General features: G+C 42.7%; 7 non-coding genes across 7 annotated transcripts; all 7 read right to left on the bottom strand.

Moving 5' to 3' along the window:
* Positions 1-3334: 3334 nt before the first annotated feature.
* TRNAV-UAC (transfer RNA valine (anticodon UAC)) lies at positions 3335-3407 on the bottom strand. Its single transcript has one exon. It is a non-coding gene; the product is annotated as a tRNA-Val (tRNA).
* Positions 3408-3582: 175 nt separating this feature from the next.
* Positions 3583-3655, bottom strand: TRNAV-UAC (transfer RNA valine (anticodon UAC)). The gene has a single exon. It is a non-coding gene; the product is annotated as a tRNA-Val (tRNA).
* Positions 3656-4573: 918 nt separating this feature from the next.
* Positions 4574-4646, bottom strand: TRNAV-AAC (transfer RNA valine (anticodon AAC)). The gene has a single exon. It is a non-coding gene; the product is annotated as a tRNA-Val (tRNA).
* Positions 4647-13967: 9321 nt separating this feature from the next.
* On the bottom strand, positions 13968-14040 carry TRNAV-AAC (transfer RNA valine (anticodon AAC)). Its single transcript has one exon. It is a non-coding gene; the product is annotated as a tRNA-Val (tRNA).
* A 666-nt stretch (positions 14041-14706) lies between these two features.
* On the bottom strand, positions 14707-14779 carry TRNAV-UAC (transfer RNA valine (anticodon UAC)). The gene has a single exon. It is a non-coding gene; the product is annotated as a tRNA-Val (tRNA).
* A 3004-nt stretch (positions 14780-17783) lies between these two features.
* TRNAA-CGC (transfer RNA alanine (anticodon CGC)) lies at positions 17784-17856 on the bottom strand. The gene has a single exon. It is a non-coding gene; the product is annotated as a tRNA-Ala (tRNA).
* Positions 17857-18032: 176 nt separating this feature from the next.
* TRNAV-UAC (transfer RNA valine (anticodon UAC)) lies at positions 18033-18105 on the bottom strand. Its single transcript has one exon. It is a non-coding gene; the product is annotated as a tRNA-Val (tRNA).
* Between the last annotated feature and the right edge of the window lie 3204 nt (positions 18106-21309).

Genomic DNA, 21309 nt, shown 5'->3' with positions numbered 1-21309 from the left:
TGAGGAGGAGGAGGAGGAGGAGGAGGAGGAGGACAGCATGTTCAGTCATCGTGTTGGTCAGGATACTGAAGTGATGGCTGTTAAGAGTCTGGCACACATGGCTGACTTTATGGTAAGCTGCCTGTCTCGTGACCCTCGCGTTAAGAACATCTTTGCCGACAATCATTACTGGTTGGTAACACTGTTAGACCCACGCTACAAGGAGAACTTTATGTCTCTTATTCCCGAGGCGAAGAGGTCAGGCAAAATGCAGCAGTTCCAGAAGGCCATAGTCACGGAAGTAGGCAAAGCATTCCCCTCACAAAACGCTAGCGGCATAGGTCAGGAATCAGTGGACAACCAAGGCGTACAGCCGAGAGGGGCACAAGTCCAATCCGCCAGAGGAAGGGGAACAGTCTTTAAGATGTGGGACAGTTTTCTCAGGCCCTCACATACCACAGCCCCTGAGGTGCGGGGTAGTGCCACAAAAAATCCTAAGTTTGCCCAGATGCTCAAGGAGTACCTTGCAGATCAAACAACTGTACTCCGACATTCCTCTGTGCCTTACAATTAATGGGTATCCAAGCTGGACACGTGGCATGAATTGGTCTCTACGCCTTGGAAGTCCTGGCCTGCCCTGCCGCTAGCGTTTTGTCAGAGCGTGTTTTTAGTGCCGCAGGTGGAATCATTACAGATAAACGCACCTGCCTGTCAACTGTAAATGTTGACAGGCTGACTCTGATCAAGATGAACAAGGGTTGGATTGGGCCAGACTTCACCACACCACCAGCAAATGAGAGCAGAATTTAAAGTTTGCCATGTACCTACACTCACCCATGGGTATACAGTTCTGGACTTTGGCTAATCGCTGGACTGCTCCTCCTTCTCCTCATGCGCCATCATGATGACTGACCGTTACAATAGTTAGGCCGTTGTTTCAGGTATACCCCCAGTGGTAAATTTTTTCGACCATTCTTTCAGAATGGGCATTACAACGACAGGAGACCCGCTCCTTTGCAATGGGAACAATGTTTTGAGGCCCTTATGCACATCTCTATCCAGGGACAATGTGGAGCCTCCAAATTTTTGGCTGACAATAGACCCACTGCCTTACAATGGGCACTTCAGGTTTACAGGCCATCATGCACGTCTCTATCCAGGGACAATATGGAGCCTGACGCTGCCACCGACTGCCACACACATGCGGTTTTTAAATGCAAGCACGGACGCAATAAGAACCTAACAGGTTTTTAGGAGCGACAATTACTGAGAAGTCTGACACTATCAGCCACTGCTGACTGACGTGTATTATTCACTAGACTTGTGCGTTATATAATAGTTTGTGCAAAACGTGCACCTGTACGCTGCCATCGACAGGCACACACGTGCGGTTTTTAAATGCAAGCATGGACGCAATAAGAACCTAACAGGTTTTTAGGAGCGACAATTACTGAGAAGTCTGACACTATCAGCCACTGCTGACTGACGTGTATTATACACTAGACTTGTGCGTTATATAATAGTTTGTGCAAAACGTGCACCTGTACGCTGCCACCGACAGGCACACACGTGCGGTTTTTAAATGCAAGCATGGATGCAATAAGAACCTAACAGGTTTTTAGGAGCGACAATTACTGAGAAGTCTGACACTATCAGCCACTGCTGACTGACGTGTATTATACACTAGACTTGTGCGTTATAAATAGTTTGTGCAAAACGTGCACCTGTACGCTGCCACCGACAGGCACACACGTGCGGTTTTTAAATGCAAGCATGGACGCAATAAGAACCTAACAGGTTTTTAGGAGCGACAATTACTGAGAAGTCTGACACTATCAGCCACTGCTGACTGACGTGTATTATACACTAGACTTGTGCGTTATATAATAGTTTGTGCAAAACGTGCACCTGTACGCTGCCACCGACAGGCACACACGTGCGGTTTTTAAATGCAAGCATGGACGCAATAAGAACCTAACAGGTTTTTAGGAGCGACAATTACTGAGAAGTCTGACACTATCAGCCACTGCTGACTGACGTGTATTATTCACTAGACTTGTGCGTTATATAATAGTTTGTGCAAAACGTGCACCTGTACGCTGCCACCGACAGGCACACACGTGCAGTTTTTAAATGCAAGCATGGACGCTATAAGAACCTAACAGGTTTTTAGGAGCGACAATTACTGAGAAGTCTGACACTATCAGCCACTGCTGACTGACGTGTATTATACACTAGACTTGTGCGTTATATAATAGTTTGTGAAAAACGCACACAAGTGCACCTGTACGCTGCCACCGACAGGCACACACGTGCGGTTTTTAAATGCAAGCATGGACGCAATAAGAACCTAACAGGTTTTTCGGAGAAAAAATTACTGAAAAGTCTGACACTATCTGGACTGTGTTAGACTGTGTACACCAGCCCCAGATATGATGAAGGCTGGTATACGGTCACCACTAGGAATGGCTATATACCCTGCCTGCCTGCCTGTATACTGCTACAATAGTCCTGACAAGGACTCTTCTGGTCACTAGCCTGTATTCCGACCTGGCTATACCCTGCCTGTATATAGCAACAATAGTCCTGAGAAGGACTCTGCTACTGTACTCCGACCTGGCTATACTCTGCCTGCCTATATACAACTAGAATAGTCCTAAAAAGGACTTCTGGTCACACAGTTTGCAGCCCTGCTCCGGAACTAACTATAAAGGGCCGCAAACCTTTCCCTGAAGCAGCGACACTCTCCCTGCACTGACTGTCTGGATAGCTGTGAGCAGAGCACAGCGCGCCGGCCGGTATAACGGCTCGGTCACGCTGTGCGGGCCGGCCAATCACTGCAATTCCACAACTAACAGGGCTGTGGCATTGCAGTGGTCTGCCAGCCAATCCCTGCATGAGGGCTGGCTCTCAAAAGAGCGCCAACATGCAGGGATGAAGACCACGAGTACAGCACGAGTATCGCGAGATTACTCAGTCCCCGCCGAGTAGCCCGAGTACAGTGATACTCGTGCGAGTACCGAGTAGTAACAAGCATGCTCGCTCATCACTATATTTTACCAGTTTTATTCCTACAAAGGGATTTTGCTTCAATTGAAGTTTATATTGAATGTGTTACTTTTTTCTCCATAGTTTGGTCTTTTGCTTTTGTATTTATGGGAACTATATATTTTGAAACAAATAGGATTTTTATAATATGGGATTATGTTTTCTTCTAAAATGGTCAATAAAAAAGAAACCCAAAATCGTAGTTCTCTTTGTGATGGAAGCCAAAATGTATTGTCATTTGGCAACGAAACCAAGAATTTCACAAATTACAAGTCGAAAGGAAATTACTTCAACACCAAAAACAGATTGGTTTCACTGAGGATTGAACCCAGGACCTTCTGCGTGTAAAGCAGATGTGATGACCACTACACTATGAAACCTTTGAAATCCTGCAAAGTAATGGCAATTAGAGACCAGTTTTGACCGCCAGGGGAAAAAACCAAATTCGTAGCTCTATTGGTGATGGAAGCTAAAACATCCCGTTATTCAGCAACAAAGCCAAGAACTTTATATACTGCAGGTTGATAGAGGATTATATCAACACCAAGAACACATGGGTTTCACTGGGGATTGAACCCAGGACCTTCTGCGTGTAAAGCAGACGTGATTTCCACTACACTATGAAACCTTTGAAAGCCTGCAAAGTAATGGCAATTAGAGACGAGTTTTGTCCGCCAGGGAAAAAAAAAACAAATTCGCAGCTCTGTTGGGGATGGAAGCCAAAACATCCCATCATTTGGCAACAAAGCCAAGAACTTCATATATTGTAGTTTAATTGAGTATTATTTCAACACCAAGAACAGATTGGTTTTACTGGGGATTGAACGCAGGACCTTCTGCGTGTTATGCAGACGTGATGACCACTACTCCATGAAATCTGATGGAAAGTTACTGTGTATTGGCTAGCAGAGCAGAATTGTGACTGACAGGGCCTTTTTATTGGTGAAGGAAAGTATTTTTGGTTAATGAAACATTTACAATTTTTATTACATATTTTACCAGTTTTATTCCTACAAAGGGATTTTGCTTAAAAGGAAGTTTACATTGAATGTGTTACTTTTTTCCACATAGTTTAGTTGTTTGCTTTTGTATTTAAAGGAACTATATATTTTGAAACAAACAGGATTTTTATAATATGGGATTATGTTTTCTGCTAAAATGGTCAATAAAAAAGAAACCCAAAATCGTAGTTCTCTTGGTGATGGAAGCCAAAATATATTATCAGTTGGCAACAAAACAAAGAATTTCATATGTTACAGGTTGATAGCAAATTACTTCAACAGCAAAAACTGCTTGTTTTTACTGGGGATTGAACCCAGGACCTTCTGCGTGTGAAGTAGACGTGATGACGACTCCACTATGAAACCTGTGAAATCTTGCAAAGTAATTGCATTTAAAGACGCGTTTTGACCGCCAGGGGAAAAAAATAAAATAATTTGTAGTTCTGTTTGTGATGGAAGCCAAAACATCCCGTCATTCGGCAACAAAGCCGAGAACTCCATATATTGTAGTTGGAAAGCGTATTATTTCAACACTAAGAACAGATTGGTTTCACTGGGGATTGAACCCAGGACCTTCTGCGTGTTAAGCAGACGTGATGACCACTACACTATGAAACCTGACGAAAAGTTACTGTGTATTGGCTAGCAGAGCAGAATTGTGACTGACGGGGCCTTTTTATTGCTGAAGGAAAGTATTTTTGGTTAATGAAACATTTACAATTATTATTACATATTTTACCAGTTATATTCCTACAAAGGGATGTTGCTTAAATTGAAGTTTATATTGAATGTGTTACTTTTTTCTCCATAGTTTGGTCTTTTGCTTTTGTATTTATGGGAACTATATATTTTGAAACAAATAGGATTTTTATAATATGGGATTATGTTTTCTGCTAAAATGGTCAATAAAAAAGAAACCCAAAATCGTAGTTCTCTTGGTGATGGAAGCCAAAATATATTATTAGTTGGCAACAAAACAAAGAATTTCATATGTTACAGGTTGATAGCAAATTACTTCAACAGCGAAAACGGCTTGTTTTTACTGGGGATTGAACCCAGGACCTTCCGCGTGTGAAGTAGACGTGATGACGACTCCACTATGAAACCTGTGAAACCCTGCAAAGTAATGGCATTTAAAGACGAGTTTTGACCGCCAGGGGAAAAAAAAAAAAATAACTTGTAGTTCTGTTTGTGATGGAAGCCAAAACATCCCGTCATTCGGCAACAAAGCCGAGAACTTCATATATTGGAGTTGGATAGCGTATTATTTCAACACTAAGAACAGATTGGTTTCACTGGGGATTAAACCCAGGACTAGAGATGAGTGAACCGGTCGCGGTTCGGCTCGAGTCGGTTCGCCGAACGGGGGTCCTGTTCGAGTTCGGTTCGTCGAACGTTCGACGAACCGAACTCGAACCAATAGGCTATAATGGGAGGCAATCACAAACACATAAAAATGCATTATAAATGTACACAAACAGTTAATAAACATTGCCATAACACTTACCGGTCCCCGCGATCCCTCCTGTACTCTGTCTCCTGCCGCTATTCCATCCGATGATCGCTGAATCCTCCCCGTGACCAGCACTGCCAGCTGAGATGCAGGACCTATCATGACGTCAAAATAGCCATGTGACCAGTCACGTGGCTATAATCTCATTGGCTACAGACTGGTCACATGACTATGACGCGTCATGTAGGACCTGCGAGTGCATCTCTCCGGTACACGGTGCACATATGTGTATCGCCGTGTACCGGCGACATGCTCTAGCACACAGTCGACTCCCCGTTCCGTTAGGGACCGGCTGACACAGCCGGTCATTAACGGAGATCACCGTTGCCATAGCAACGCAGTTAGCGGTGACGTCACCGCTAACCGCGGCTCTGAGAGCACCGTTGCTATGGTAACGCGTCTGTCAGCGTTACCGCTGTTACCGCTGACAGCCAGCACTGATCACTCACGGAGTGAAGGCTGCACGCTGCTTCCCGATTGTAGTGAGGATTGTAGTGAGGATGAGGTTCCTCAGCCCCAAGTGATGAGCTGGGTAAACTCATCCTCACTACAATCGTCACTACTACTACACTAGTGAGGATTGTAGTGAGGATGAGGTTCCTCAGCCCCAAGTGATGAGCTGGGTAAACTCATCCTCACTACAATCATCACTACTACTACACTAGTGATGATTGTAGTGAGGATGAGGTTCCTCAGCCCCAAGTGATGAGCTGGGTAAACTCATCCTCACTACAATCGTCACTACTACTACACTAGTGATGATTGTAGTGAGGATGAGGTTCCTCAGCCCCAAGTGATGAGCTGGGTAAACTCATCCTCACTACAATCGTCACTACTACTACACTAGTGATGATGGTAGTGAGGATGAGGTTCCTCAGCCCCAAGTGATGAGCTGGGTAAACTCATCCTCACTACAATCGTCACTACTACTACACTAGTGAGGATTGTAGTGAGGATGAGGTTCCTCAGCCCCAAGTGATGAGCTGGGTAAACTCATCCTCACTACAATCATCACTACTACTACACTAGTGAGGATTGTAGTGAGGATGAGGTTCCTCAGCCCCAAGTGATGAGCAGGTGAACCTCATCCTCACTACAATCGTCACTACTACTACACTAGAAAGAAAGAAGACAGAAGAGCAGGATCGTGGAGGGCTGACAGGGGGTAATAAAGATGGAGTCTCTAATGTGTCTGTGTATTTATTTCTATTAAAGTATTTTTTTCTCTGTGTGGTGGTTTTTTTTAACCCTTTATTGGAGATTCTTAATGGCCGGGTCAAACGTGCCTGACATTAAGAATCTCTGGCTTAATACTGGCTAGTAAAACAAAGCCAGCATTAACTCATGATTACCCAACAAGCCACCCGGCTTCAGGGCTGTTGGAAGAGTTGGATACAGCGCCAGATGATGGCGCTTCTATGAGAGCGCCATTTTCTGGGACGGCTGCGGACTGAAATTCGCAGCAGAGGCGCCCAGAAACCTCGGGCTAACCTGTGCTGCGGATTCCAATCCCCAGCTGCCTAGTTGTACCTGGCTGGACACAAAAAATGGGGCGAAGCCCACGTCATTTGTTTTTTAATTATTTCATGAAATAAGTGAAATAATTAAAAAAAACGGGCTTCCCTATATTTTTGGTTCCCAGCCGGGTACAAATAGGCAACTGGGGGTTGGAGGCAGCCCGTGGCTGCCTGCTGTACCTGGCTAGCATACAAAAATATGGCGAAGCCCACGTCATTTTTTTAGTGGGCAAAAAAATTCTGCATACAGTCCTGGATGGAGTATGCTGAGCCTTGTAGTTCTGCAGCTGCTGTCTGCTCTTCTCCATACAGACACACAGCAGCTGCAGAACTACAAGGCTCAGCATACTCCATCCAGGACTGTATGCAGAAGTTTTTTGCCCCCTGATAAAATTATGTGGGCTTCGCCATATTTTTGTATGCTAGCCAGGTACAGCAGGGAGGTACGGCTGCCCCCAACCCCCAGTTGCCTATTTGTACCCGGCTGGGAACCAAAAATAAAGGGAAGCCCTTTTTTTATTATTTCATGAATTTCATTAAATAATTAGAAAACAAGAGACGTAGGCTTCGCCCCATTTTTGTGTCCAGCCAGGTACAACTAGGCAGCTGGGGATTGGAATCCGCAGCACAGGTTGGCCTGAGCTTTCTGGGCCCCACTGCTGCGAATTGCAGTCTGCAGCTACCTCAGAAAATGGCATTTTCATAGAAGCGCCATCTTCTGGCGCTGTATCCAACTCTTCCAGCACCTGCCTGCTATACCTGGCTAGCATACAAAAATATGGCGAAGCTCACGTCCTTTTTTTGTAGTTTTTTGGCAAAAAAAATAAAAAATGCTTCCCTGGATTTTCCATTGCCAGTGAAGGTAACACCAAGCAGTGGGGGTTAGCAGCCAGTAGCTGCTTGGATTACCCTTACCTAGCCATACAAAAAATGCAGCGGGAGCCCATATATATTTTTTTTAATTATTTATTTAAATAACTAAAAACAAAATGGGCTTCCCTGTATTTTGATTGCTGGACATCACAGTGCTGTAAAAATAAATCTTTAAAAAAATGACGTAGCGCTCCGCGGTATTTTTGATTCTCAGCGCAGATAAAGCAGACAGCTATGGGTTGCCACCCCAGTCTGCCTGCCGTTACCTTGGTTGGCAATCAAAATACAGGGAAGCCCATTAATTTTTTCTATTTAAAAAATAGTTAAAAAAAAAATGACGTTGGGTCCCCCCATTTTTGATAGCCAGCTAAGGTAAAGCAGACGGCTGTAGCCTGAAAACCACAGCTGGCAGCTTTACCGTGGTTGGGGATCCAATGTGGAGGTCCCCTCAGGCTCTTTTTTATAATTATTTTATAAATATTAATAATTACACAATAAAAGTAGGGTCCCCCCAAATTGGATCACCAGCCAAGGTAAAGCGGACAGCTGTGGTCTGGTATTCTCAGGGTGGGAAGGTACATAGTTATTGGGCCTTCACAGCCTAAAAATAGCAGGCCGCAGGCACCCCAGACGTGGCGCATCCACTAGATGCGCCAATCCTGGTGCTTCACCCCAGCTCATCCCGTGCCCTGGTGCAGTGGCAAACGGGGTAATAAATCAGGTTGATACTAGCTGTAAAGTCACCTGAGATCAAGCCCAGCAGTTTGTGATGTTATGGCGTCTATTAGATACCCAACATCATAAACTGTCAGTACTAACAAAAAAAAAAATCGACAAAAGAAATTTATTTGAAAAAACAGTCCCCAAAACATTTCCTCTTTCACCAATTTATTGTAAGAAAAAAAAATAAAGGGGTCCCACGACGACTCTGGACCGTCTAGAATATGGGGGGAGACACTCAGGGAACGTATCCCCCATTTTCTAGGAGTGCGGACCCTTCATGTGAGGAGTGTGGGTGCAATGAATCTGCACTCACTCTCCCCGGGTCCACAGCAGCAGAGTCCATGTCGTAATGGTTGCTACCAAAGCTGCAATGCCCTGCTCATGAGGTAAGGGCATGCCTAATCAGGAGAACTACTGTAGAGGAAGCTCTGCTCACTGGTATATAGGTGCTCAGAGGTAATAATAGATAAAATTAGTGAGTAGCCTCGGCACTCTAAATCTCCCAGACTAAGTCAGTAAGTCACAATGGATAGTAATGCAAAATCACTCTTTATTGGTCCGTATTAAGAAAAAATTTTTTTTCATAAGCATATATGTTTTTGTCCAAAACAAGTTACAAATGACGTTTCGGCCTGAGCCTTCGTCAGATTGGACTTATCTGCATGTAATCATGAAAAATGACAATAATCAGTATCACATAAGAGTGAGAGAACAATAACATAAACTCGAACAATGTAGAGGTACAATTGGGATGCAGCAAAAAAATTGCAACACAGCAAGAAATGAAACACATGATACAAATGTCATAATACAGTACAAGGACAATATAGTAATGACAAATATGGGGTCAGAGTAGGCTTAGACAGCTCTGGTACGAAAAAGATGTCAATCATAAAGTAACATGTGCAGTAGGTGTAGAGCTACAGTATGCATGGCAGAGCTAATGGGTAGACCGACCATAGAAAAAGAACGGAGAAAAAGTGGAGAAAAAGTGGAGAAAAAATGGATAACAAGTGGAGAAAAAGTGAAGAAAAAGTGAAGAAAAAGCGGAGAAAAAGTGGAGAAAAGTGGAGAAAAAAATGGCTAAAAAGTGGATAAAAAGTGGAGAAAAAAATGGATAAAAAGTGGAGAAAAAGTGGAGAAGTGGAGAAGAAGTGGAGAAAAAGTGGAGAATAAGTGGAGCACCCTTTGGTGCCTTTCCTGTGGCACTAAGGGGTGCTTAGCTTTGTATTTAGCCAAAAAAATGAAAACAAAATGACGTAGGGTTCCCCCTAGTTTTGTAGCCAGCTAGGGTAAAGCAGACGGCTGCAGCCTGCAGGCCACAGCTGGCAACCTCACCTTGGCTGGTAATCCAAAACTGAGGGCACCCCACGCTGTTATTTTAAATTAAATAAATAATTAAAAAAAAACTACGTAGGGGTCCCCCAAAATTGGATCACCAGCCAAGGTAAAGCAGACAGCTGAGGCCTGATATTCTCAGACTAGGGAGGTCCATGGTTATTGGACTCTCCCCAGCCTAAAAATAGCAGGCCGCAGCCGCCCCAGAAGTGGCGCATCCATTAGATGCGCCAATCCTGGTGCTTCGCCTCAGCTCATCCCACGCCCTGGTGCGGTGGCAAACGGGGTAATATATGGGGTTAATACCAGATGTGTAATGTCACCTGGCATTAAGCCCTGGGGTTGGTGAGGTCAGGCGTCTATCAGATACCCGACATCACCAACCCAGTCAGTAATAAAAAAAAATAGACGACAAACACATTTTTATTTGAAAAAACACTCCCCAAAACATTCCCTCTTTAACCAATTTATTAGAATGAAAAACAAATCCAGGTCTGGTGTAATCCAAGGGGTTGCCATGACGATCCACACTGTCCCAGTCAATGAAGAGCAGGATGTTCCCCATTGGCTGGGAGAGCAGTGCAGTGACCTGAGCTAACATCAATGGGTCAGCCCAGGTCACTGCAGGGGATGACAAGTGCTGCTGTCAGCGAGGTACATTACTTGCGCTGATCTCCAGCACACTGACAGCCCCTGTCACTGAGTTCAATGACCGCCGCCTTCACAGCCAAGAATCGCGAGAGGCCCGTGACGTCACCGCTAGTCAGTCTCGGGTCGGAAGCGAGAGAAGGTGATGTGACAAGCGGCGGCCATGAAGGACAGTGACAGCGCTGAGGTCGGGATGGCGGGACTTCATCACCGCAGGCAGGGCCGGCTCCAGGTTTTTGTGGGCCCCGGGTGGAAGAGTCCCAGTGGGCCCCATAAACACGCAGACACACACACATACACAGATACATACACGTACATATACATATTTAAAGACAAACTCACAAAAATACATATAAACAGACAAATCTATACAGTCATATACACTGACATACATAGATACACATCATACATGCATACATACAGAGACACACACTGCTATGCTCCATGCATACATACATACAGACACACACATACTGCTCTGCATGCATACATACATATAGACAGACACACACACACTGCTCTGCTACATACATACATATAGACAGACACACACATACTGCTCTGCTGCGTACATACATACAGACACACACACACACACTGCTCTGCTGCATACATACATACAGACAGACACGCATACTGCTCTGCTGCATACATACATGCATACATACATACAAACAGACACGCATACTGCTCTTCTGCATACATACATACATACATACAGACAGACACGCATACTGCTCTGCATGCATACATACAGACACGCATACTACTCTGCTGCATACATACATGCATACATACAGACAGACACGCATATTGCTCTGCTGCATATATATATACATACATACAGACACGCATACTACTCTGCTGCATATATACATACATACAGACATGCATACTGCTCTGCTACATATACATACATACAGACACGTATACTGCTCTGCTGCATACATACATGCATACATACAGACAGACACGCATACTACTCTGCTACATATATACATACATACATACAGACACGCATACTGCTCTGCTGCATATATACATACATACACGCATACTGCTCTGCTGCATATATACATACATACATACATACACGCATACTGCTCTGCTGCATATATACATACATACAGACACGCATACTGCTCTGCTGCATACATACATACATACATACAGACACATATACTGCTCTGCTGCATACATACATACATACATACAGACACGCATACTGCTCTGCTGCATATATACAGTCATACACGCATACTGCTCTGCTGCATATATACATACATACAGACACGCATACTGCTCTGCTGCCTATATACATACATACATACAGACACGCATACTGCTCTGCTGCATATATACATACATACATACAGACACGCATATTGCTCTGCTGCATATATATATACATACAGACACGCATACTACTCTGCTACATATATACATACATACAGACACGTATACTGCTCTGCTGCATACATACATGCATACATACAGACAGACACGCATATTGCTCTGTTGCATATATATATATATATACATACATACAGACACGCATACTACTCTGCTACATATATACATACATACATACAGACACGCATACTGCTCTGCTGCATATATACATACATACAGACACGCATACTGCTCTGCTGCATATATACATACATACATACAGACACGCATACTGCTCTGCCGCATACATACATGCATACATACATACAGACACGCATACTACTCTGCTACATATATACATACATACAGACACGTATACTGCTCTGCTGCATACATACATACATGCATACATACAGACAGACACGCATATTGCTCTGCTGCATATTTATATACATACATACAGACACGCATACTACTCTGCCACATATATACATACATACATACAGATACGCATACTGCTCTGCTGCATATATACATACATACAGACACGCATACTGCTCTGCTGCATATATACATACATACATACAGACACGTATACTGCTCTGCTGCATATATATATACTTACATACAGACACGTATACTGCTCTGCTGCATATATACATGCATACATACAGACACGCATACTGCTCTGCTGCATATATACATACATACAGACACGCATACTGCTCTGCTGCATATATACATACATACATACAGACACGCATACTGCTCTGCTGCATATATACATACATATAGACACGCATTCTGCTCTGCTGCATGCATACATACAAACACACACCTTGCTCTGCGGGGCCCACACACGCGGCTCCGGGGGCCACACACACGGCTCTGCGGGGCCCACACACGCACGGGGGGACAGGGAGGGGCGGGGAGGGAGTGATGTCCCACATACTGATCAGGTCACGGTGCAGATGGGGCCCACACAGCGCCGGAGGGAAGCAATGTGCTGGGGGTCGCTGGCTGGCACTGTGACTCCTTCATCTGTGCGACCGAGCAGGACGCCGGGCGGTAGCTCCGCCCACAGATGATGCTCAATGCAGGAGAACACAGTGAACGCTGTGGTCTGCGGGCCTTAAAGAGCCGGCAGCCACAGTTTCCAGTGCCAAGGACTGCTGCCCCCGGGCCGACCGCAGGTAAGCCGAGCGGGACCGTGTGTGTGTGTGTGTGTGTGTATACGTGTGTACGTGTGTACATGCCGCGGGCAGGAGGGGGCGGAGCGAGCTAAGCGGGGAAGTGTGGGCTTCCTGCACGTAACTAGGATAAACATCGGGTTACTAACCAAAGCGCTTTGGTTGGATACCCGATGTTTATCTTGGTTACCAGCTTGTGGCAGGCTGCCAGCTATGGCTCCTGCACACCATAGCTGTAAAAAGCCATGCTTTTTGCTGCTAGAACCGTTCTCGAACGTATCTAGAACTATCGAGCTTTTGCAAAAAGCTCGAGTTCTAGTTCGATCTCGAACAGCCTCCAAAATCACTCGAGCCTAGAACTGGAGAACCTCGAACCTCGAAACGCGCTCAACTCTATGTGATGGAAGCCAAAATATATTATCAGTTTGCAACAAAACCAAGAATTTCATATATTACAGGATGATAGCAAATTACTTCAACAGCGAAAACAGCTTGTTTTTACTGGGGATTGAACCCAGAACCTTCTGCATGTGAAGTAGACGTGATAACCACTCCACTACGAAACCTGTGAAATCCTGCAAAGTAATGGCATTTAGAGACGAGTTTTGACAGCCAGGGGAAAAAAAAAAAAAAATTTGTAGTTCTGTTAGTGATGGAAGCCAAAACATACCGTCATTCGGCAACAATGCCGAGAACTTCATATATTGTAGTTGGATAGCATATTATTTCAACTCTAAGAACAGATTGGTTTCACTGGGGATTGAACCCAGGACCTTCTGCGTGTTAAGCAGACGTGATGACCACTACACTATGAAACCTGACGAAAAGTTACTGTGTATTGGCTAGCAGAGCAGAATTGTGACTGACGGGGCCTTTTTATTGCTGAAGGAAAGTATTTTTGGTTAATGAAACATTTACAATTATTATTACATATTTTACCAGTTTTATTCCTAGAAAGGGATTTTGCTTAAATTGAAGTTTATATTGAATGTGTTACTTTTTTCTCCATAGTTTGGTCTTTTGCTTTTGTATTTATGGGAACTATATATTTTAAAACAAATAGGATTTTTATAATATGGGATTATGTTTTCGGCTAAAATGGTCAATAAAAAAGAAACCCAAAATCGTAGTTCTCTTTGTGATGGAAGCCAAAATGTATTGTCATTTGGCAACGAAACCAAGAATTTCACATATTACAAGTCGATAGGAAATTACTTCAACACCAAAAACCAGATTGGTTTCACTGGGGATTGAACCCAGGACCTTCTGCGTGTGAAGCAGACGTGATGACCACTAAACTATAAAACCTTTGAAACCCTGCAAAGTAATGGCAATTAGAGCCGAGTTTTGACCGCCAGGGGAAAAAAAACAAATTCGTAGCTCTGTTGGTGATGGAATCTAAAACATACCGTTATTCGGCAACAAAGCCAAGAACTTTATATACTACAGGTTGATAGTGGATTATTTCAACACCAAGAACACATAGGTTTCACTGGGGATTGAACCCAGGACCTTCTGCGTGTAAAGCAGATGTGATTTCCACTACACTATGAAACCTTTGAAAGAATGCAAAGTAATGGCAATTAGAGACGAGTTTTGACCGCCAGGGAAAAAAAAAACAAATTCGTAGCTCTGTTGGGGATGGAAGCCAAAACATCCCATCATTCGGCAACAAAGCCATGAACTTCATATATTGTAGTTTAATTGAGTATTATTTCAACACCAAGAACAGATTGGTTTTACTGGGGATTGAACGCAGGACCTTCTGCGTGTTAAGCAGACGTGATGACCACTACTCTATGAAACCTGATGGAAAGTTACTGTGTATTGGCTAGCAGAGCAGAATTGTGACTGACGGGGCCTTTTTATTGCTGAAGGAAACTATTTTTGGTTAATGAAACATTTACAATTTTTATTACATATTTTACCAGTTTTATTCCTACAAAGGGATTTTGCTTAAATTGAAGTTTATATTGAATGTGTTACTTTTTTCTCCATAGTTTGGTCTTTTGCTTTTGTATTTATGGGAACTATATATTTTGAAACAAATAGGATTTTTATAATATGGTATTATGTTTTCTGCTAAAATGGTCAATAAAAAAGAAACCCAAAATCGTAGTTCTCTTTGTGATGGAAGCCAAAATGTATTGTCATTTGGCAACGAAACCAAGAATTTCACATATTACAAGTCGATAGGAAATTACTTCAACAGCCAAAACGGCTTGTTTTTACTGGGGATTGAACCCAGTACCTTCTGCCTGTGAAGTAGACGTGATGACGACTCCACAATGAAACTTGTGAAATCCTGCAAAGTAAAGGCATTTAGAGACGAGATTTGACCGCCAGGGGAAAAAAAATAATAATTTGTAGTTCTGTTTGTGATGGAAGCCAAAAAATCCCATCATACGGTAACAAAGCCGAGAACTTCATATATTGTAGATGGATAGAGTATTATTTCAACACTAAGAACAGATTGGTTTCACTGGGGATTGAACCCAGGACCTTCTGCGTGTTAAGCAGATATGATGACCACTGCACTATGAAACCTGACGATAAGTTACTGTGTATTGGCTAGCAGAGCAGAATTGTGACTGACGGGGCCTTTTTATTGCTGAAGGAAAGTATTTTTGGTTAATGAAATATTTACAATTATTATTACATATTTTACCAGTTTTATTCCTACAAAGTGATTTTGATTAAATTGAAGTTTATATTGAATGTGTTACTTTTTTCTCCATAGTTTGGTCTTTTGCTTTTGTATTTATGGGAACTATATATTTTGAAACAAATAGGATTTTTATAATATGGGATTTTGTTTTCTGCTAAAATGGTCAATAAAAAAGAAACCCAAAATCGTAGTTCTCTTTGTGATTAAAGCCAAAATGTATTGTCATTTGGCAACGAAACCAAGAATTTCACATATTACAAGTCGATAGGAAATTACTTCAACACCAAAAACAGATTGGTTTCACTGGGGATTCAACCCAGGACCTGCTGCGTGTGAAGCAGACGTGATGACCACTACACTATAAAACTTTTGAAATTCTGCAAAGTAATGGCAACTAGAGACTAGTTTTGACTGCCAGGGGAAAAAAAAAAAAATCGTAGTTCTCTTGGTGATGGAATCCAAAATATATTATCAGTTGGCAACAAAGGAAAGAATTTCATATGTTACAGGTTGATATCAAAATACTTCCCATCATTCGGCAACAAAGCCAAGAACTTCATATATTGTAGTTTAAGTGAGTATTATTTCAACACCAAGAACAGATTGGTTTTACTGGGGATTGAACGCAGGACCTTCTGCGTGATAAGCAGACGTGATGACCACTACTCTATGAAACCTGATGGAAAGTTACTGTGTATTGGCTAGCAGAGCAGAATTGTGACTGACAGGGCCTTTTTATTGCTGAAGGAAAGTATTTTTGGTTAATGAAACATTTACAATTTTTATTACATATTTTACCAGTTTTATTCCTACAAAGGGATTTTGCTTAAAAGGAAGTTTACATTGAATGTGTTACTTTTTTCCACATAGTTTAGTTGTTTGCTTTTGTATTTAAAGGAACTATATATTTTGAAACAAACAGGATTTTTATAATATGGGATTATGTTTTCTGCTAAAATGGTCAATAAAAAAGAAACCCAAAATCGTAGTTCTCTTGGTGATGGAAGCCAAAATATATTATCAGTTGGTAACAAAAGAAAGAATTTCATATGTTACAGGTTGATAGCATATTACTTCCCATCATTCGGCAACAAAGCCAAGAACTTCATATATTGTAGTTTAATTGAGTATTATTTCAACACCAAGAACAGATTAGTTTTACTGGGGATTGAACGCAGGACCTTCTGCGTGTTAAGCAGACGTGATGACCACTACTCTATGAAACCTGATGGAAAGTTACTGTGTATTGGCTAGCAGAGCAGAATTGTGACTGACGGGGCCTTTTTATTGCTGAAGGAAAGTATTTTTGGTTAATGAAACATTTACAATTTTTTTTACATATTTTACCAGTTTTATTCCTACAAAGGGATTTTGCTTAAATGGAAGTTTACATTGAATGTGTTACTTTTTTCCACATGGTTTAGTTGTTTGCTTTTGTATTTAAAGGAACTATATATTTTGAAACAAACAGGATTTTTATAATATGGGATTATGTTTTCTGCTAAAATGGTAAATAAAAAAGAAACCCAAAATCGTAGTTCTCTTGGTGATAAAAGCCAAAATATATTATCAGTTGGCAACAAAACAAAGAATTTCATATGTTACAGGTTGATAGCAAATTACTTCAACAGCAAAAACGGCTTGTTTTTATTGGGGATTGAACCCAGGACCTTCTGCGTGTGAAGTAGACGTGATGACGACTCCACTATGAAACTTGTGAAAACCTGCGAAGTAATGGCATTTAGAGACGAGTTTTGACCGCCAGGGGAAAAAAAATAATAATTTGTAGTTCTGTTTGTGATGGAAGCCAAAAAATCCCGTCATACGGCAACAAAGCCGAGAACTTCATATATTGTAGTTGGATAGCGTATTATTTCAACACTAAGAACAGATTGGTTTCACTGAGGATTGAACCCAGGACCTTCTGCGTGCGAAGCAGATGTGATGACCACTACACTTTGAAACATTTGAAACCCTGCAAAGTAATGGCAATTAAAGACAAGTTTTGACCGCCAGGGGAAAAATACCAAATTCGTAGCTCTGTTGGTGATGGAAGCTAAAACATGCCGTTATTCGGCAACAAAGCCAAGAACTTTATATACTGCAGGTTGATAGGGGATTATTTCAACACCAAGAACACATGGGTTTCACTGGGGATTGAACCCAGGACCTTCTGCGTGTAAAGCAGACGTGATTTCCACTACACTATGAAACCTTTGAAAGCCTGCAAAGTAATGGCAATTAGAGACGAGTTTTGACCGCCAGAGAAAAAAAAAACAAATTCGTAGCTCTGTTGGGGATGGAAGCCAAAACATCCCATCATTCGGCAACAAAGCCAAGAACTTCATATATTGTAGTTTAATTGAGTATTATTTAAACACCAAGAACAGAATGGTTTTACTGGGGGTTGAACGCAGGACCTTCTGCGTGTTATGCAGACGTGATGACCACTACTCTATGAAACCTGATGGAAAGTTACTGTGTATTGGCTAGCAGAGAAGAATTGTGACTGACGGGGCCTTTTTATTGCTGAAGGAAAGTATTTTTGGTTAATGAAACATTTACAATTTTTATTACATATTTTACCAGTTTTATTCCTACAAAGGGATTTTGCTTAAAAGGAAGTTTACATTGAATGTGTTACTTTTTTCCACATAGTTTAGTTGTTTGCTTTTGTATTTAAAGGAACTATATATTTTGAAACAAACAGGATTTTTATAATATGGGATTATGTTTTCTGCTAAAATGGTCAATAAAAAAGAAACCCAAAATCGTAGTTCTCTTGGTGATGGAAGCCAAAATATATTATCAGTTGGCAACAAAAGAAAGAATTTCATATGTTACAGGTTGATAGCAAATTACTTCCCATCATTCGGCAACAAAGCCAAGAACTTCATATATTGTAGTTTAATTGAGTATTATTTCAACACCAAGAACAGATTGGTTTTACTGGGGATTGAACGCAGGACCTTCTGCGTGTTATGTAGAGATGAGCGAACCAGTCCCGGTTCGGCTCGAGTTCGGTTCGCCGAACGAAGGTCCCGTTCGAGTTGGGTTCGTCAAACGTTCGACGAACCGTACTCGAACTGCATAGGAAACAATGGCAGGCAATCACAAACACAGAAAAACACCTAGAAAACACCCTCAAAGGTGTCCAAAAGGTGACAAACAACTCACAACACAACACAAACACATGGGAAAGTGACAAGGACATGTACTCATGCGAAAACAAAACAGCTGGACAAGGAAAAAGAGGAGGAGACACAGATATAGGCATGGCACGCCCTTCTAAAGTCATGTAAAACACCGCAAGGTGACTCCAAGCGGAGTCTCCCTTTTTTCCAAAAATTGGGCCCCACACACACCCACCCCTTCAGTGGCAGCAGTTGTGCCCCAGTTGTACACTTCACAGCTAGATTTGCATCAAGCACATTCAAAAATACGCCATAATTAACCGTCCCCAGGATGACACCAGGGTAGGTAGCAAAGTCTTTCCTGATCCCAGCTCTTTTCATCTTGGCTTCTTTTAAAAACACATCAAGCAAGGGTTACTCCAAGCGGAGTCTCCCTTTTTTCAAAAAATTGGGCCCCACACACACCCACCCCTTCAGTGGCAGCAGTTGTGCCCCAGTTGTACACTTCACAGCTAGATTTGCATCAAGCACATTCAAAAATACGCCATAATTAACCGTACCCAGGATGACACCAGGGTAGGTAGCAAAGTCTTTCCTGATCCCAGCTCTGTTCATCTTGGCTTCTTTTAAAAACAATGTAAGCAAGGGTTACTCCAAGCGCAGTCTCCCTTTTTTCAAAAAATTGGGCCCCACACACACCCACCCCTTCAGTGGCAGCAGTTGTGCCCCAGTTGTACACTTCACAGCTAGATTTGCATCAAGCACATTCAAAAATACGCCATAATTAACCGTCCCCAGGATGACACCAGGGTAGGTAGCAAAGTCTTTCCTGATCCCAGCTCTGTTCATCTTGGCTTCTTTTAAAAACACATCAAGCAAGGGTTACTCCAAGCGGAGTCTCCCTTTTTTTCAAAAAATTGGGCCCCACACACACCCACCCCTTCAGTGGCAGCAGTTGTGCCCCAGTTGTACACTTCACAGCTAGATTTGCATCAAGCACATTCAAAAATACGCCATAATTAACCGTACCCAGGATGACACCAGGGTAGGTAGCAAAGTCTTTCCTGATCCCAGCTCTGTTCATCTTGGCTTCTTTTAAAAACACATCAAGCAAGGGTTACTCCAAGCGGAGTCTCCCTTTTTTCCAAAAATTGGGCCCCACACACACCCACCCCTTCAGTGGCAGCAGTTGTGCCCCAGTTGTACACTTCACAGCTAGATTTGCATCAAGCACATTCAAAAATACGCCATAATTAACCGTACCCAGGATGACACCAGGGTAGGTAGCAAAGTCTTTCCTGATCCCAGCTCTGTTCATCTTGGCTTCTTTTAAAAACAATGTAAGCAAGGGTTACTCCAAGCGCAGTCTTCCTTTTTTCAAAAAATTGGGCCCCACACACACCCACCCCTTCAGTGGCAGCAGTTGTGCCCCAGTTGTACACTTCACAGCTAGATTTGCATCAAGCACATTCAAAAGTACGCCATAATTAACCGTCCCCAGGATGACACCAGGGTAGGTAGCAAAGTCTTTCCTGATCCCAGCTCTGTTCATCTTGGCTTCTTTTAAAAACACATCAAGCAAGGGTTACTCCAAGCGGAGTCTCCCTTTTTTCAAAAAATTGGGCCCCACACACACCCACCCCTTCAGTGGCAGCAGTTGTGCCCCAGTTGTACACTTCACAGCTAGATTTGCATCAAGCACATTCAAAAATACGCCATAATTAACCGTACCCAGGATGACACCAGGGTAGGTAGCAAAGTCTTTCCTGATCCCAGCTCTGTTCATCTTGGCTTCTTTTAAAAACACATCAAGCAAGGGTTACTCCAAGCGGAGTCTCCCTTTTTTCCAAAAATTGGGCCCCACACACACCCACCCCATCAGTGGCAGCAGTTGTGCCCTAGTTGCAAACAGGATGTTTTGATTTGCATCAAGCACATTCCAAATCCACAAGCATTTACTCTCCCCAGGATGACACAGGGGTAGTAAATTCCTTCTGGATCCATGACTTGTTCATTTTGATGAACGTCAGTCTGTCCACATTGTCACTGGACAGACGCGTGCGCTTATCTGTCAGCACACACCCAGCAGCACTGAAGACACGTTCAGAGACAACGCTGGCAGCTTGACACGACAAAATCTCCAAGGCGTAACTGGAGAGCTCTGGCCATTTTTCTAGATTTGAAGCCCAAAAGGAGCAAGGCTCCATTTGCAAAGTCATGGCATCGATGTTCATTTAGAGATACTCCTGTATCATCCTCTCCAGCCGTTGACTATGTGTCAGACT

The sequence above is a fragment of the Anomaloglossus baeobatrachus genome, chromosome 2 (genome assembly GCF_048569485.1).
Source record: "Anomaloglossus baeobatrachus isolate aAnoBae1 chromosome 2, aAnoBae1.hap1, whole genome shotgun sequence".
NCBI lineage: Eukaryota > Metazoa > Chordata > Amphibia > Anura > Aromobatidae > Anomaloglossus > Anomaloglossus baeobatrachus.
Note: the sequence above shows the minus strand (reverse complement) of the source record. Positions and strands in the feature narration are given on the sequence as shown.